An 8,664-nucleotide genomic window follows, 5' to 3' on the forward strand; every position below is an offset into this window, starting at 1 on the left:
ACTTTCTTCAGTTTTTATTAATTACCATTTCCACTATATATATATATATATATATATATATATATATATATATATATATATATACTTTGATATTTGTATATGTACATATATATATAAATTGATATTTGTATATATATATAAATATCATACATATATATAAATTGATATTTGTATATATATATATGTGTGTCTGTGTGTGTGTATTTGTATATGTACATATGCATATATATATAAATTGATATTTGTATAGATATATATGTGTGTGTGTGTGAGAGTGTGTGTGTGCATGTGCGTGTGTGTGCATTCGCATATATATGCGTTTATGTGTGTACAGAAAGCAAATGGAACGATTGGAATACACCAGAATATAGAATATATCACATCAAAATAGTTTAATAATATTTTCTTTCTTTATTAACGGAAACTTTATTAGTGTTGTAAAATCTGTGTTGATAAAGTAATTAAATATTAGATTAAAAATATATTTTTAATGTGAATATATATTCTATATTTTGTGACACATTACAGTTTTCTATTATTTTTCTATATATTATTGTTGGATATTGTGTTTATATACATCTTATATATGTGTGCACATACACATATATATATAAACATGCATAGACACACACTCTCTCTCACACACACACACACACACACATATATATATATATATATATATATATATATATATATATATATATATATGATTGTACCTTATTATGAGTTGGGAATTTATTTTTACTGCTGTATATAAATATTTATCTAAATGTATGTATATATATATATATATATATATATATACATATATATATATATGTTTGTGTGTGTGTGTATATAAATATGTATACATATATACAACCTGTTGATAATAATATTCCCTTGAGTATGACATGTATATACCCGCATGTTTGTACATATATGTAAGTACACACAAAAACTCTCACATATACAGACACACACACACGTATATATATATATATATATATACATACATATATACATATGCGTATTATATACCAAGATGAATATATATATATATCCATTTATATATTTTAAGAGCTGTACATAGAACGTGTACAAAAACAAGTAATTTATTTACTCATTTCAAACTATTTTTGGCGCGCAAGTGTAGTCATAAAATACACATTTATTTAAACGAAACTATGTTCCAAGGGTGTTTTTTATTTCATTTATTATTATTATTATTATTATTATTATTATTATTATTATTATTATTATTATTATTATTATATCCCGTTTTCTACAATGAATATATGTTAAGGCCACTGCTGAGTTACAAATGAGAACACGTCCTTTTATTTTGTTTTGAAAACACCTTATTATTACGATTGTCAATCTCATTAATTTTTTTATTACTTTTATTATTGTTATTATTAATATGATATATTATAATGTTGTTGTTTTTGTTGTTGCTTTGTTTTTTTTATTGTTGATGAAGATCTTTCCTGACAGCAGTGGCTGGTATCATTTACCTGGAGTTCATGGGACAACAAGTCACCCATCGATATATTGCGTATCCCAGACGATTAAACGGTGTGCCACATCCTATTTTTTCTGTAACAAAAAGCAATCGCAACATATGTATGGATTTCGTTATCAATAGTTTCTTCACTTGACCTGTAACTCCCTTCTTTTATTTCGCAACTGATGTATTAAACATGTGTTCCAAACATATCCATTATTAAAACGAAAGAAACGAACGTTTAACACATGTAGTAAAGTTAACAAGTATGAAAGGCGAGAAACGTTTATGATATAAAGCAAATGATAATTCAATCTGACTAGCTTTAAGGTTGGGAACATCATTTATGTTGAGATACAGGGGTCGTTTTGTTTTTGTTTTTTAAGAAATCTGGCAGCAGTAGATTTAACAATTATTTCTGCTCTCTAATGAGCAAAAAAAAAAAAAAAAGCTGCAGCACACCGCGGTACTCAAACACTGTCATAACCGACATTGGTTTCTTACAAAATTATATAATATATATATATATATATTTTTTTTTTACTTTATAACTTTTCATAAGAACGAAACTTGGGATCCCAGTTTATAATATAAAACAAAACAAGAGTTTTAGTGTGTTATCATAGCCATTATTTTCTTTTGTTAAGGGAAAATCAGGCCTCTTAGGATTGTAAATGCCCATTATCATTTTACAATTTTAGATATTTAGTATTCCCCGTTGAAATATCACAAACATTAACGACCCATCGTTAGAATAATTAGTTTTCACATACGCAATCCTCAGAAAGTTCCGGCATTCGAATGATCTTAGACAACATTTTCCCGTAGTTTTTACTTCGTTTTACCAGTTTGCTTACCAACTTGATATATGTGATTATCGAACTCGGTGTTTTATTTCAAAACCGCTATGATTAGAAGCACTTTTGCTTGAGCTGAAATAATATATATATATATATTTATATATATATATATATATATATATATATATATATATATATATATATATATATAGTATCGAGCATCAGAACATTAACTTATAAATAAAATACAGAATTATTATAGATAAATAGATACAAAAAAAATTAAAAGATATACACGAGAAATATAAAAAATACATATAATAAGATATGCAAAAATATAAGGGAATATATATATATATATATATATATATATATATATACTTTTTATTTTTTTTTTACATATGCAGTAATATTTTGCTACACAGTCATCAGCATGTATCGATCAGCTAGTTTATAGTAACAACAGACTTCTTCCGGCGATACAGCTTATACGAAAATAAGGTTTTGAATGAAAATATTAGGTCTGCGACGTCATAGAAAGTAATTCCCTATGACGTGGAAGACCTGTTATTTTCATTGCAAAGTTTGCTTTCGTATAAGGCGTATCCTTTGAACAGGTCTCTAGTTACTATAAACTAGCTGGCCGAAACATGCTCCTGACTGTGTAGCAACATATGCAAGAACAAATAAAGAGTAAACCTTGCCCTACTTCGGTATAAGCACTCTTGTATTAACCTCGTTAAACTTCATTTGTTACTTTTTCTCTGGAAAATAAAAACCTTTGATTAAGGAACATTGTATGCATGTTTGTGTGAGTTCGTTCCCTGTGGACTCATAAACAGCTGGGCCGATTTAAAAAAAAATGGCAGAGGAATGTACTTCATGTGCCTGGTAGTGTTCTTAGTATCGGAATGTTTTCGATAGGTATCGATAATCGACAATCGAAATATCCGTTAAAAGACGGTACATGCAATTTTTAATAAAGTTACGTCTTAAACATCTTAACGTCACAAGTGCATTTAAGAAGTCTTATTACCGCACAAGCAGAAGGCGCGACATATAAAATCAACAGTAGATATGACAGTGGCGGGTTCGAAATGAATGTTACAGATTACAGAACAAATGAACAATGATACTTGATTTTTGCATTTACAACTTTAATTAAAGCCATTATATAAAAGTATTTTATAAAGTTGACAGTAGGTTCTCTATAGGTCAGTGTAAGACAGAACATATTCTGGACTAAGTCACTACTGGGAAGTATGTGAAGCTTCCTCCATGTGCACCAAGGTAGGTTCCCCAACTAGATTAGGAAATCTGAGTAAAAAATAATGAGTCTGAGGGTAAACAATTCGTTGATTCTCATTCAATCCCAGACAACGTCGGATCTCACTGCTATATTTTCCTTTCTAAAGTTTTAATATGGGCCAAATCATGGGAAATTAACTGTCTGTTTGATTTTAATAGAATATTAATATAAACACGAGTTTCAACCTAAAGGCAGCGTTATATTCATATATATCGAGAGAGCAAGAGAGAGAGAGAGAGAGAGGGAGGGGGAAGAGAAACAGACATAGACAGAGAGACGAATGAAAATATACTTTTGGCAATTAAGCTATTGTTTCAGTTTTTAGCGATTGCATGCGGGATGAAACGTGGACACCTATCTGTTACTTAATTTTAATATACATTTGTTATGATTCTCTCTCTCCTTATATATATATATATATATATATATATTTATATATATATATAACTACTTAATTTACTCACATAAAATTAATATACGAAAGTATAGATTTATGCGTAAGCTTTAAGTATTTACTTCAAAAGTGCTCAATACGTAGGTAGAGCTAGTTAGTACTATATATACTATACTATATATACTATATATATATATGAATTTATATATACATATACACATATACACACACGCGCGCGCGCATATATATATATATATATATATATATATATATATATATATATATAGCCCGAAACAGCTTTTCATCGTAAACAGTTGATTATCCCTTTAAACTTAGGACTTTTTTTAAGTTCGAGTATGCAAGTTGATTCAGTGATTGCAGAAAAGTAAATAACTTTCTGACAATAATTTTCCAACGGAGGACAACAAAAATTAAATCTTTTTAAAGTTCCAAGACTATTCACATATTTAGCTGTCACATACAGTGTTTAGTTGTATCACAACGTTTCAACGTGACTAAACAAGCAGGTGCCTTGAACCGGGATTGACACTCGACTGACGAGCTGACATTCAGCTTTGCTAACCGTTTCACTATCGTCCACCACAATCAAAGTTTTAATGCGAACTGAATGCAAAATTCCTAAATGGGCGAATAACTCGAAATTTTTACCCAATTTTAGCCTGGCAATTTTCTTACGAGAGCCCTACCCACGAGCAAGTGGGACATAATCATCCGCTGTTCAGTTGTATTCTCGCTCCCCTGTGCAAGCTTGCCAAACAGGTGATTTAAGCAAGAATTGAAACTCGATCGTCGGGCTAAAATTTGGCGTTTCTAAAATATATGTTATCGTCTAGCTTAGTATAAGCAAAATCTCAGCGTAAACATTGTCAATTGTCTGGGAGCTCGAATGGTATTTACCCCAAAAGCAATATATATATATATATATATATATATATATATATATATATATATATATATATATATATATATATATATATATCCCATATTCGGATCAGCCTGTATTGTTTGTTTGTTTGTTTGTTTTTATTTCTATAGATCTATCACGTTGAAATATCAGCCAGATAATTGAAGTTAATAATGTTGAGCCCGGTCAGTACATGGATAATACACGTAGAAAGAGAACTTGACTATTGAGTTACCTTCTCTCATACCATCGGTACGAACCTTTCCCTAGTCCACTTAGGAATACTTGAGTATTCTAGATCTATTATCTGTACTATGTATGTGAGCTAGTCTAGTCTAATGACACTAATCTGCTTTGGCTTATTTCAGCATCAATTACGGTCTAGTTTGTTTTGTTCTTGACAACGATCAGAATGAAAATAAGAACGAATACGTATTTTAAATCAAACTGTACTTTATAGCGGAATTTATATAAACTTGGTCCTAGATATATTGCCCTGGTTGTCCTTAGAACCATATTGTTTATGTAATGAAATTACTTTTGCTTTAGTTTTTTTTTTTTTTTTTTTTTGCTATTATATCTATATCTGATGAGTTTTATATATATCTGATGAGTTTTTTATGTTTCATTTCAATATCCACGATACGTCATCAAAAGGCTGTGATTGATAAGTGTTCGATTTATTTTTGTATTTGTGCCTGTTTAATCATATGTTCCATATACTAAATCAAACTAAAAACAAAAACAAACAATGGTTCTATTGTAATAAATAGACATGTATACTTGACATGCATATAAACATCTCTGTATGTACGCAACATACACATACACAAATATATATATATATATATATATATATATATATATTACAAAAGCCTATATTCCAAATTGCAAAATGCTATTAATCTTACCGTTGATTTAATCCAAGATGGCGTCAATATCAGAAAACACACTTGCAACTACTCTACGGATCTTTCCAGATTTGTATAATCATCTTTTTACTTTCTTTTAAAGTAAATGAGTTCCTATTCTTCCGATGAGTTAGAGCGAAAACTATTCAAAAATTAATATAATTATTACATGAATGTTTCTGCGCTACGAAATAGCTACTGCTAAGAATTGATAATTTAACATGGTGAAAGAAATAAACGGTAAGAAGAAGAAAATCTTGGAATTTAGAATATAGAATTTTTCTCGTTTATTTGTGTGTGCTTTTTAGTTACATTTAACATTCATCGAGCTTCATATATAAAATGATTGCTATAAATAAAGAGTGAAATATAATTGGATAAGAATATGTTCCACGCACACACACAGGCACACACACAGAGACATATATATATATATATATATATATATATATATATATATATATATATATATATATATATATATATATATCATGATAACCAAGAATAATTAGAAGAATTCTTTCAGTTGAAACTAATCAGAATCCTAAAAAGCTGAACAATTGAGTTGGAGCTTAGAAACCTCTCTCCTCTTGTGATGAGAAGCATTTGGCTCCGAAATACCTTGGTATAAAAAGCGTCTATATCTCTTATTCCTACTTATGTAATTTTCTAATTGAATGAACGATTATATTTATGTGCATTTAGATTTTCATTTTTTTTTCATTTTCTTTTCTGTATATATGCGTGGGCATATATATGCGTGCATGTATATTTGTGTATATATATGCGTGTGTGTATATACATATATGCATATATATATATATATGTATGTATATATACATAATTTTTCTTTTACTTAAATTCTCAGCTATGTATATACGAATATTTCCGTGTGCAGATAGATGCAAGTGTATGTTTACGCGTATGTATCAGGGAATTATGCTGCAGTTTCTCGGCCTGAAAGGTTGTTGATTATCATAGCGGTAGGCAGACATTGCTGGACAGAACAGTCCAGGTGACAGGACGCTGTTTTGTTGCCGCTCTTACTTGCTATGTATATAGACTACTTACAGCACCTGGTATTTGCCAATTGGTAACGCCCTCTAACTACTAACAGGGCTTAACGTCGATCAACTTTGATTCGATGCGCACCTGTGTATTAACGTGATTAAGCCGTAGATATTCAATCATGTATGCAGAAATCATCTTTTTGTACTCACACACATGCATGCACACATAATATACATATATCTATATACATATCAGTTTCAGACTTTGTAGCTCTGACATTGATGTTAAAACCTACTTATTCTATTTAAAAATTATGAAAACGAATATACTCAGTAATAAATATGCGAGCGACTACACTTGTAAAACGAGCGTTGATTTTTATGATTTCTTATTAGATTATTCTTTTCATTTCACTAATTTCTATTTATGTATAGTTTCTACATTCTGCATAATTGCGTACAATTTAAGATGAAAACGTTCTAGCATAAAATTTGAAAATTATAATGAAATAATATAATATTTTAATAAGTTTTTTTTTAATTACTAAAGCATATAGAAAAGATATTCATGGATTATACCTATATAATCAAATGATAAAATCTGATCCAAGAAGATTAGTATGAAATCCATTAATATATATATATATATATATATATATATATATATATATAACTACTTAATTTACTCACATAAAATAAATATACGAAAGTATAGATTTATGCGTAAACTTTAAGTATTTACTTAAAAAATGCTCAATACGTAGGTAGAGCTAGTTAGTAATTTATAAAATATATATGGCGATTAAGCTACACTGAATATTCCGCATAAGCGTGAAGAGTCCTAGAGTGGATGAAACGCGGAATATTCAGTGTAGCTTAATCGCCATATATATTTTATAAATTACTATATATATATATATATATATATATATATATATATATATACATTGCTGTGAATATATTCAGATAAATCAGTTCAGATTCGTTAGATGGTTAATTTCATTGATCACATTTTATCATTATTTGATTTGATTATATTTGGATCCAAGAGCGCATTTATGATATCCTTTTCAATATAATTCAGTTCTTTTATCTCTCTAATCGATTAAAAGATCCGAAAGGGAAAACAACTATGTGTTTGCATCATTTGGGTTAATCGAACTAATGGTCTAATCTTGGGTGTGACTTGTGTATGGTTTTGGACAACGTAAGCCCCGATCTTCTTCAGGTGCATAAGTAGTCATGTTTGGGAAAGGAAAAGTGAGAAGGGTTTAGCTGTACACTTCCACAGTTTCGTATTTACATTAAGGTGAAAATAAACTTACAAAACATTACATAGTCAAGAAAAAATATCAAGCAAAGCACTGGAGGATATGTATTATTCGTAACGGAAGAAATGTTTAAGTTTAATTAGATCATAAACCAAGTGTAAGTTCTTAACATACCAAACTTTATGAAAGTGCATTTGTCGATAAAACAACATTGTTACATTACGTGTTATCCAGTGTTTTCTATTGTTTATCATAGCGATTGATACACTTTAAGCAGATAGGAGATTATATCGACGGAAAACTTGTGCAAACAGAATTCAAATAAGCACAATAGTCCGATTAATACAACTCATTCCTCATCCTAAAAATCAAGAATATATATATATATATATATACATTTTTATATATATATACATTTATATATATATATATATACATTTATATATATATATATATATATATTTAAAAAGGTTTTTAGTGGTACAAAATTTTATTAAAGTCTTTAAAAGGATAAGTGGAGTCATTAGAATTTGGAGGAAGATCGATCCAAGGAGAAAA

Source organism: Euprymna scolopes, chromosome 18 (genome assembly GCF_053919585.1).
Source record: "Euprymna scolopes isolate OS-2025 chromosome 18, ASM5391958v1, whole genome shotgun sequence".
NCBI lineage: Eukaryota > Metazoa > Mollusca > Cephalopoda > Sepiida > Sepiolidae > Euprymna > Euprymna scolopes.